Genomic DNA, 10,744 nt, shown 5'->3' on the forward strand with positions numbered 1-10,744 from the left:
AAGCCAGGTTCATGAGTTTGTAGAGTCTACATTAGGACCTCCAAGGGAAGTTGAAGTGGTAGGTTTCTCTAAGAGGCTCACGAGAATTATTTTAGTTGCATGAGCAACCATGAACAATTGAGAGCTATGAAGCAGAAGCCATGAAAGAGGGTTGGAAGTGTGAAGTTGTTGTAAGCAATTCAAGAGGATCATTGGAAGTGTGTAAAATCTTCAACAATTGAGAGCTTGAATCAATGAAGAAACTTGAATATAAGTGAAAGATTTCAATAGATAACAAGAAAATGAGTTTTAAAAAGAGAACAAGATGGGTCCTGAGAAGGCTTGTGATGATTTCATGTTTGAACAATTTTTGGAAGAGAGCTATGTGATGTGGAAAATCTTATAAAAGAAGAATAGTTGAAGCTGACAGGAGAAAGACATTAGAGAAGCCCACAAAAATGGAAAAAAAGAAAAGAAAAGAGAGGAAAACATGGCCATTGTGGACTATTAGCTGGTGAATGCACATAAGACATGTAATGAAGGTGAAAGTACCTCAATAGTTGAGGTAATAGAAGATGAAGAAGTTGAGAAGGTAGAGGTTGTAACAGAAGTTGATCAAGAACTTGATGAAGACGGTGCATTGCTTGACGAAAGAGATTGTTTTGAGTGAAGAAAATGAGAAAGAAGATGTAATAGAGCTACAGAGAGAAGTTGTAGTGGTAGTGAGCAATGCTGAAGAAGGTGTTGTAGAAATAGATGTTCAAGTTGCAATTTCCCTACTAGACGTATATGCAAAATGTAGAAAATGTTCGACTGAATGCTTCAAGTAAATGTTGTCTCACGAACTACCATGATTGCAAGATACATATAGAATGGATTTGTCAAATAGCCTTAAACACTTCCAAGCAAATGAAATACACTAACATTAAGCCAAACTCCACAACTTTTGGTAGCAATCCTCATTATCTAAGAATACACTGTAGATATCCATCAAAAGAAAAACGCGTTAAAGACTTTCATTATGCGAAGATTAGAAGGTCTTTAGTGTTTGACTAATTCCACTCCTACAATCAAGAATTAATTAATGAAAATAAATCAAAACTAAATTGGAAATACAAAAGAAGAGGAAAGAACTGAAATAAATGTAGTAGAGAGAGACAAATAACTTTCTCCTTAAAAAAAATACAAATTAAAAATAGGTTGGTCGATTATGCCAAGATTTGGATTTTTCAGATGATGGGTTAGAGAGTGCTGAGTCGGAATTTTCAGAGGCACGCTAGAAATATTAAAGATAATTATTGAAGAAGATTGAAGGGACGTAACGCGTCGCAAGAAGATGGAAAGCCCAATCTGGGTATTTGATTTATAACTTTTGATGCAGCCTTTGGATGGAAAATAAAAACGCCTCTTTGATGCAGCTAGAGGATAAAAAGATAAGAAGTTGAAAGAAAAAACAGAAAGGATTCGATCAATTAATATCGATTGGAAGCAGCCAAGTGGAATACGAATCAAAGAGACAATAGCAGACTATAAAATGCGATAGGAAAAATAAAGAAGGGTAATGATCCCAAGAGGAGGTGTGTATGTGGCTGCGGAGGATTGATTACTGAGCTACAAGATGAAAAAAAATAGGTATCGATAGAGCATGTCATCCAAGCTGGTGTTGGATCGAACAATGTGTGTGGCTGCGCATTGAGAGAGGGAGATTCGGCTTGAGATAGATATGATGAGTTCTAAGGACAGGTGCAGATGGAAGAACCATTGTTTGGTTCATGGTTGAAGAGCAGAGTTGGAGAGTGCTCGATTAGAAAGAAAAGTGTGTGAGAATAAGTTGAGTAGAGAGTCCAATAAAAGGCCACAATTGAAAATAATGTATATGCATATCCGAGGATATTTAAATTTGGTGTAATTTGTATGTTGAAGTTTAGAGGCAAGAGGGAGGCACCTCTAGAATCAATGTTTAATCTTGATGAAGTTTTATAAATGACCACTTCTTTGACTTAGAATGATGTGGGTAACATTAAGTAGTTGTCTTATTCACTAAACTAGTTAATGTTGTAAAACAAATATCTTTATTAGCCTTGACAAATTTATTTGCATGAATAATATTTATGGTGATTCAATTTACGCATAATTTAAATACAAAATTCTAGACACATATTACAATAAAAAATTATACTAATAAAACTTGTGACTTAAGATACACTTGATCAATTAATTATATTTGCCATTACAATTTTGTTGTATTTATCCATCAAACTCATTCTTTATTTCCTCAAACATGATCTATACTATTGTGAATATTTGGAAAATTAATAAAACCTCTTCAAAATAAAAAATATTAAAAAGTTATGTTTACTTGAAACAAAATTTGTTCTTATACCGAAAAGAGTAAAAGAGATTATTTAAATTCTTTACCCAACCACCACAATATTAAAGTAAAGGAAATGAATTATGCCTATTTGAGAGATGATGTATAACAAAAGATGTGAAATGAAAGTAGGGTATTCAATTTTGTGAATAAAATATTTAACACAAGAAGAGGTTGAATATTGTCTATTTTACCTTAAAATTTATTTTATGCCTCTAAGGAATTGATCATTTTCCAACTTGATGGAACAACAAAGCTGATCTCGTGCTTTTTATCCTTATCACTCTATTTAGCTTGTCTTTTTTTTAAAGCATCACATAAGTTTGATAATATTAATTTATTAATGGAAGAAACTCTATCTAGGAATTTCTTAAATATGAACACACATGAAAAATGTGGTTTTTTGTTTTTCAAGTATTTTGTATTGTCTATCCAACCATCAAAACATACATTTGATTTTACAAATATTCTCATTATTAGTTTTATTTCCATATTATTTCAAGGTCAAATATATAATTTAACATCGAGATATAATTTGTTTACAATCTCTAATAATGATACCACATTAGGACTTTATAATGTTTAAAATATTAATATATCTTAAGTAGTCTTTTGTTATAGAACTATCACGAGCTCCATCAATAATTAAATCATAATTTCAAGTCTTTTAGTTTATTTCAAATTTTTTAAAAATATATTTTTTAATTTTTATATACTTGACATGTGAATTTTGTTCCCTTTTTAAATCAATTTAAAGCATATGGATTATATAAAATATTGTTAGTAAGATATATTTTTTATTATAAATTTTAGATAGCTTGTAAGCAATCAAGTTGATGAGATAAGTCATGATACTATTGATGTGTAATTAAAGACTATGAAAATTAATAAATTATAACATCTCTGATCATTTTTTCTTAACAAAATGTTTATAAATAGTAAATACATCATTATTAGATATAATAGTTTTTTAATAGAGATATAAATGTTCAAAAATTGTATTGGAGAAAAATATTCATCTAATGATAATTTATATATATTAGATGTGATCATTTATCTTAAATATGAGCTTCTATTACTATATCTTTTTTTTTTTTGATAAGTAATAGGCCAAGGGTCGGAAATTTTTATTGATTTAAGTATTTTACATCTCAGTTCAATGTGGAATTAGTAGGAAAGAACCAAGGCAAGAAAACCTCCAATCTAGCCCAAGGAAGATTAACTTCCTAGAAAAAGTACATAATCTTATGTTGGTATTTCGACCTTACATTGCTTGGCCATATTGCCATTGAAATATAAACGTGAAAATTATACAAATGTTGTGGATTTTATGAAAGTTTTGAAAGATTTATATTTTCTCTCAGATATAGATCCTAGGATGAGGCTTGAAAGATACTATCATTCCCTCCTGGTATCCTTTCCCTGCAAAACAGACTAGCCAACCCAAAGTCTACAAACATCTTGAATTACCATGTCAGCATATGTTAGTTTGAAATCAAGCAAGACATTGAAATGGACTACCATATTATAGCGGATGTCATGATGATAATCAGAAAATGCTCCAGTCAATTCAGATAATTCCAAAGATTTATCCCAAGAATAGGAGAATAATATAATTTTAGCTATGATTCATAGACAAAGTTTCATTCGGTCACAAAAAGATTTGTATTGATCCTCGCGGAAGGAAGAAATCATTAGTCTAGCATCACTACATATTCTCCATCGATTTTCATCAATTTTATGTTCGCACCCTTTTTTTTATGGAATCATGAGCTTCGGTGGCTTAACTTTATCTTCCCTCGAAATTTCATGTTTCATCGATGTCTCCTTATTTTGGATGAAACTACCCTCATCATTAAGGAGCTTTGAGGATTCATCGATCTCTACACTTTCATCGAAATTCTCTACCTCACATGTTTATGTCGATGTAATCCTCCATTGGCTCATCGAAACCCCATTTTCGGTGGGACTCCTTTCATCGTTGTTTTTTGCAACCGTTTTATCGACCAAGTCATTGATGAGATTTTTTATGTCGACGAAAGAAAAATATCCTCCTTTGACTTTTCTATTTTTGATGGAACTGTGCTCGTCGGCCAATAACTTTTGCACCTCTACGACACCTTCCTTTTCTCAAAAATTCTTATTGATGAGAAAGCTATCCTTGGTCGTCATCTTTTGTGACTCTTAGATACGCTCTCTTCCTCGAAATAACTTCGTTGATAAAATATCCACTGTAGTTTCATCGAAACTATTTATTTCATCGGTGGGACCACTCTGTAATTATTTTGGTAGTATAAACAAAAACATAGGCTATTGATCCAAGTTTCATTCGGTCACAGAAGATTTGTATTGATCCTCGTGGCAGAAAGTAATCATTCATCTAGCAGCACTACATATCGTCCATTGATGTTCATCAATTTTATGGCTGCACCCTTTTTCGATGGAATCATGAACTTTGGTGGCTTAACTTTATCTTCCCTCAAAATGTCATGTTTCATCAATGTCTCCTTACTTTCGATGACATTACCACCATCATTAAGGAGCTTTGAGACTTCATCAATCTCTACACTTTCATCGAAAGGCTCTACCTCATGTGTTTATGTCGATGTAATCCTCCATCCGCTCATCAAAATCCCATTTTCAGAGGGAATCCTTTCATCACCGTGTTTTGCAACCATTTTATCGGTCAGGCCAATAATTTACTCAACACAAAGCTATATTTTTTAAAATCATCCTCGAGGTATGCAGTGATAAGTGTAAATGTTTTGAGTTTATCTTGTCACTCTTTACCCCTCATATGACTAGTTTGCAAATAGAGATACATTTTTCTTGCACTTTTCACTTGAAAACAGACCATGTGCCTTGACTGTACTGCCACATTTTTCATGAAATATAGAGCAGGACACACATACCATGCTCTCACTCCAACTTTTTTTTTTCGCATGCAAATGGCTATAGAGTCTATGCGCCTTGTTTGTGCTGGGAAATTCTTGCATAATACGAAGATAGGAGTTACAGACCAAATGAAATCAATCAAAGTGCACAAAGCTTTTCTTGTCTTTTAACGGGTTGCAATCTTCATATTTCACAAGCATTACCAAAAATTCAAATACTTACAATTGAAGTATTAGCCTTCCATGCTCACTGTCAACCGTTGACCCCAATGTTAGCCTTGAAGGTTCTCTCCTAATTACCTAGCCTACATATCCACTCAGGGAAAGTCAAAAGCTTTGTAGTTCACAATCAAAGGGAGTTAATTCTCTCCTCTTGATGGGATCTTGATATCTCTCTAAACATGACAATTTATTATTCTAACTTAGTGCTGTTATAATTAAGAGATACACATTTCCATCAATTGTTGGTTGCATATTCCAAAGTGTCTAAACATTAGTGTACAATGTATACACAAGGATATATCTCATAACAATAGCGATTGCCTCATACATGCATTATAATGATGGCAATGGTTGTCTCTTTTACATACCTGTCAAGATGTTACGGATTGACTCATTTACACCATCACAAATAATAGCAACTAAGGTTGGGGTCCCACAGGAGGGGCTTGTGCTCTATTTTGGTAGAAGAGGTGGTCCCATGAAGAAATTTTTTCATGCTACAACATTATTTGGAATTTTTTGCTAAAAAATAGCGGCCCCTACTTTTTAGGCATTCAAATTTGTGTGGGTGCAAAAGGGGTGGGGCTAGAAATTGCCCCACCAGTTTAGGGATGCTATTGCCATTTGTCAAAAATCAAATCTAAATCTAAATTTAATTTCTATTAAAAAATAGTTTTGGAGGGAAATGAACAAGAAAATGAATTATTTTTATTTGTTTTTATTATGCACATCCTATAAAAGATATTCATGAGGCCGCCAGCCTCCTTAAACTTAGAAGCGTAAGCTGGACTACATTACAAAACTCATGAAACCACCAACTTAAAAAATTTCCTAAAAATCTCAGCAAAGCCCACTCTCTACTTTTTAGGAAGCCCCCTCCATGGAACCCCTGCCTAACTCATATACGTGCATCACAAGGGAGTAGTGACTGGCTCATTTACATGCATCACAAGATAATAGTGATAGTGCATCCCAATTGCTAGCTATTTCCTTCCTCAATGCCTAACTATCTCCTGTCCATAGTGATAGTGCATCCCAGATAGAAAAGGAATGTCGGCGCACTACACAGTTTGTAAGGTTAATCTGATCTTCTTTGCCCAAAAACAAGTCACTCAAACATCCAACGTGCTAATATACCTTTGCTGTGAGAAAAGCCACACCACCATCAAACGTGGCAATATATTTTCACTAAAAAAACCTCGTCTGGTTTGAGCTGGAGGAGCTACTCCAACAGCCAAAAGAAGCAAACAAGCAGCCAGGTTGACATTTATCTTGCAGAAATTTTTCTCGACTCAAAAGCTCACACTTAAACGGAGTCCACACTAAAAGCATATCAACTAAAAATGATACAATAGCATAACACATACATTTTCCCCACAAACCCTAGATAGAGCCTATAAAATAACGATGCCATTTTGGTGGTGGTTTACTCCACATTGCTACCCCAGACAAACCTGATAAAATGAAGGATCATCCCTATGTGTGGTACATTAACTACTGCTGTCAGGTGTTGCAAGTCTGGTGATTTCCTGCATCTTATTAGTGTCAAAGTTAGTAGTTACATTAAATATTTTTCAGAATTAATTGCACTGGAAATAATGGAGAACTTAGTGGTATGTTATTTTTTCTGGAAACAGGCCGTATTTCTTTTTAAAAAATTGTTTGCTTTTCCTTCTAATAAAATCGTGTATTTTTCCTTGGATTGTTGTCAGCAGTTATTGAATTTTGTAATTGGTTGATTGTTTTGATATTTAGCATGTAATTGTCTTTATGTTGAAGGTTTTACTGAATGAGTTTCTATTAAAAGAAATATATACAATTATATATATATAAAATTGTATATATAATTTTAGTTATGTTAAGATTGTTTTCATATAATTTAATAATACAAAAATTTGATAATATAATAATTAAAATAATATAACAATAATAATATAATATTAACAATAATAATTTTTAAGTTATTATAATATGAAACATTATTTATATTAGTTAAATAAGGATTATTTTCATTTAATTTAATATTTTAAGATAATATTACAATATATTTTATTATTTCTAATTTCATTTCATTTCTCAAAATCAAATTACAAAACATATAATTTAAACTTACAATGTATATAATTCAAAGTTACTAGCATACTTAAATTTTGAAAAATATACCTAAAAAATGTGGAGAGATATCAATTTTGAAGTATCTATTTGTTTGAGCTTTTTTTAATAAAAATAAATATTTTTTCCAAAGCTAGAAACAATAGTATATATTTTTTAATATAAGATCAAAGGCTCAAAAAAGTACATTTGTAAGAGTGACTTAGAAAACTGATAAAAGAGAAATTACATATTTTATATATTGGAATCTATAAGAAAACATAATAAAGCATTATTGGTGAGAAGACACAAACAAAATAATACTTTAATGGATACAAAAGAAAATTATCAAAAGATAAATATTAAAAATCTCTTTAAAAATACAAATGCAATAGTGGGTGGCTATCATAAATTAAAATGCAATTAAGGAGACAAAAATTTGAACATCACCAACATGAGTGACAAACCAAACAACACCCATAGAAAAACAGGTCACAAATAAATATTCATCTCCAACCTCACTCAAAGTAGAAGCGAAAATAAGATACAAATTTAATTTAATTTTTTATTTATTTTCAACTATAAAATTATCTACAGTGAAACCAAAAAAATTTGAACTGAAATTGAATTGAATCTAAGACCAATACTCCAACAAATATAAACTCGCTACATTAATGACCTCAAAAAATATAAACTCTTATTTTAACTCTTTTGCACAAAACTCAACTTCTATCTTTCACGCCAAAAACTATAATTATATTAGGAATACTTTATTTAAAGACTAAGAATGCATACTCTTTCTCAAATATACATAATTTAAATATACAAACAAATTTTTATTTCCTAGCAGGTTTGAATTAAATTACAATTGATGCAGATAATGTTAAAAACAAATCTAAGGATATGATCATGAACAAAACCATGCATGGAAATATGGAAGTATAAATGGTATGGAAGACTATGGGCTGGCCGCCGCAAGGAATGACAATTGTAGAACTTGCACAAAATTTGAATTATTCCTTTGTGAATAGAATTAGTACCCTTGCAGACTGACTTAATTGCTTGTATTTTGCAAAATTCATAATCTGTTTAATCTGACGTGCTATCTTTGGCAGAGTCAGTATTACTGGTTGAACTTATAGGCAGTGTGGATAGAGAAATCGTTGGCATGATATAAGTATTTTAATATGCATCAAGTTCATGGATTACGTATGAGTATGTTTTAACTAAATATTCCTCACGTAGGTTGTTCTGATTGGTTTATATCAAACCTTTTCCCTATTCCATGAACTCATGTTTTCACCTGTTAAAAGTGAGAATACGTACCCACATTATTGATCTGAATGAAACATTTTTGCAGAATGGAGCCCTTAGGACTCAACGTTGCATTGCCCAGCACGCTTAATTTAGATTTAAATTGTCAATCTGGTGGGTAAACACTAAATAATTGTAACTTAGATGTATTATAGGGGAGCCAAGTAACGAAAATAATTCCTAGCATGAAATACGTCAAATGGTTTTAGCAAAATGGATTGTAATTTTTTTAAAGGCAATATTGAGATTGAGAGTGAAGGAAAATAAGAGTTAGGTCATGAATTTTTTAAATCATATTGTGGATTTCATGGCACAATGCATAATACATTACTACGCAGTAACATTTGAAGATGGATAGGGAAACATTTGAATAAGGGCTAGTGTGAAAACACCTCTACTAAAATAACCCATTGAAAAAAAAGGTATTTGGAGCGAAAGGAGAAGTTGGATCAACTTTGTATAAGCTTTGTGATTACAATGAGGGAGCTTATACAATGATTTTTCCACCCATTGAAATGGATAGTGCATGTCACGTAAAGCAACCTTGATTTGGAAGTTTATGCAAAGTAAACCATAAGGTATGGAGGCAAGAATTAATCTACAACACAGACAAACATTAGTAGTTCCGTGGATGTGCTTGTGAACTGTATCTAGATACACCCCAAATGTAATTATGAGATATATGTAACAACAAAAATTGTATAAGCTGCATCAAATAAAAATGGAAAAGAATAAAAAGTCATTCACAAATCACAAAGGCAAAACATTAAAATATTTCTTCTCACATATAACACATATCCTTGAAGTCATTCATAAATCACAAAGGCCAAACATTAAAATCTCTCTTCTCACATATAACACTGATTCTTGAGCTCGTATTTGTAGGGTATTTGGTTTATACAATTTAGTCAAGAGTATCATCATGGAAATAAATTTAAAAAAAAACAAGAGATGAATGCATGTTCATAATGGAAGAATATTGAAGCAGCAAGTCTTAAATCACACACTAAGCAACATATTAAGTCCAGAAAATATCAGTCAATTATAAGTATTTAGCACTATTAAACTTAAAATTCAAAACATAATATGTATGATTTAAGCTGTTCCTGTTAAACAGGTTCTTGCAGCAGCAGAAATCATCGCGCTTTCTATTGCCCGACTGCAGATCACATTTTCCAAACAAACCTAAAGAAGCAACAAATATTAATAGATTCCAATCCAAAGGTTATGAATTTCTCAGTATCTTGATTTCTTATTCTTTCGGATGGAGATAGCTTGAGTGTGAGCAGAGGGGGTTGTTGCCTTCTAATCAGGATTTATTCAGAAGCTGTTCATATAGACACTTGTCATGTCCTTTTTTACCAAAATTTAAATAGAAACTTTGAAGCTCGGCATGGATATCATTTCTCCGATTACAAATTGCTTAGGTTCAATATTTTTACTGTCATTGTAGAAAGCTTCTGGACCCGCAAATTACATTGACAATTTCATTTTCTATTTTACATTCATAGAGTTTAACCAAGTACTCACCACTATAAGAATAAAAGTAGAGAATAGATAATAGAAAGAGGCCTTTTCTAGTAATAAAATTTTGTGGTTTCATTCAAGTCAGTAAAAATTGTCCTCACGATATATACCAAATACATATAAATATAAATAATGATAATAAAGATTTTTTAAAAGTAAAATGAAAAATATATAAATAAAAATTATTTTTAAAAGTAATGTTAAAATTAATTTTTCTCAAAAGCTTTCAAATACATCGGTTTTAATAAAAATATCACAACAGAACGGTAACTATTAAATTCTTAGAAATAGACATCTGAAGTCTACTTTGACACAATCATATGGTTTAAATGATTTTAAGAACATA

General features: G+C 31.6%; 1 non-coding gene across 1 annotated transcript; it reads left to right on the forward strand.

Annotated features, from left to right (window-relative positions):
* The first annotated feature begins 6,895 nt into the window (after positions 1-6,895).
* On the forward strand, positions 6,896-7,032 carry LOC131064512 (small nucleolar RNA snoR134). The gene has a single exon (XR_009111293.1). It is a non-coding gene; the product is annotated as a small nucleolar RNA snoR134 (small nucleolar RNA).
* The last annotated feature ends 3,712 nt before the right edge of the window (positions 7,033-10,744 follow it).

Source organism: Cryptomeria japonica, chromosome 7 (assembly GCF_030272615.1).
Source record: "Cryptomeria japonica chromosome 7, Sugi_1.0, whole genome shotgun sequence".
Taxonomy (NCBI): Eukaryota; Viridiplantae; Streptophyta; class Pinopsida; order Cupressales; family Cupressaceae; genus Cryptomeria; species Cryptomeria japonica.